Source organism: Aptenodytes forsteri, unplaced genomic scaffold (assembly GCF_000699145.1).
Source record: "Aptenodytes forsteri isolate BGI_AS27 unplaced genomic scaffold, ASM69914v1 Scaffold284, whole genome shotgun sequence".
Taxonomy (NCBI): domain Eukaryota; kingdom Metazoa; phylum Chordata; class Aves; order Sphenisciformes; family Spheniscidae; genus Aptenodytes; species Aptenodytes forsteri.
The window spans coordinates 2,010,887-2,011,468 of record NW_008794445.1 but is presented as its reverse complement, the minus strand read 5'-3'; positions in this window follow the sequence as shown (position 1 = coordinate 2,011,468).

Sequence of the window (582 nt, the reverse complement as noted above, 5' to 3'; positions counted from 1 at the left end):
TCCCCCCGTCTTTATTTGCTGCTCTTCTTTCTTGTAAGTGTGAAAGGGTCTGGGGGGGGGTTTTTGATGTTTTGCATTTCAATCAAAATGTAATTTTTCTCTTTTTCCTTCCCATTTTTAAACCAGTTCAAATTATTGTTTTGCCAGCCTCTTTATTCTCACACACACACACACAGACACAAAAAGCCATGTAAAGCCTTTATGGTCTCTGGGCAAAGCAGCCCCCGCTCCCTACACTTCCACTGAAAGCCGGAGCGGTGCTGGGCTCGGCAGCCTCCATTATGGAGCCGTGGGTTTGGTTTTGCGTGGCCTTTGCTAGCCAGGGCATCTTCTCACTCCCAACCCCCTCAGGTGGGGCTGAGGTGGCCCTCCTGTCGCCCCCCCCCCACTGCCCCCCGATGGTCTCTGCGTCTTCGGTCACCATCGGTGCTGGCATAGCGGAGCGAGATCAACTCTATCGTGGGTTTATATAATGGCCTTTGTGCCTGTATGTGGGAATTTTATATTATATAAAAGGGGATTGGTGCAAAATGGTGTGTGTGGGGAAGCAGCGCTGGCGGCTGGATAGTAATTTTTTTTTTT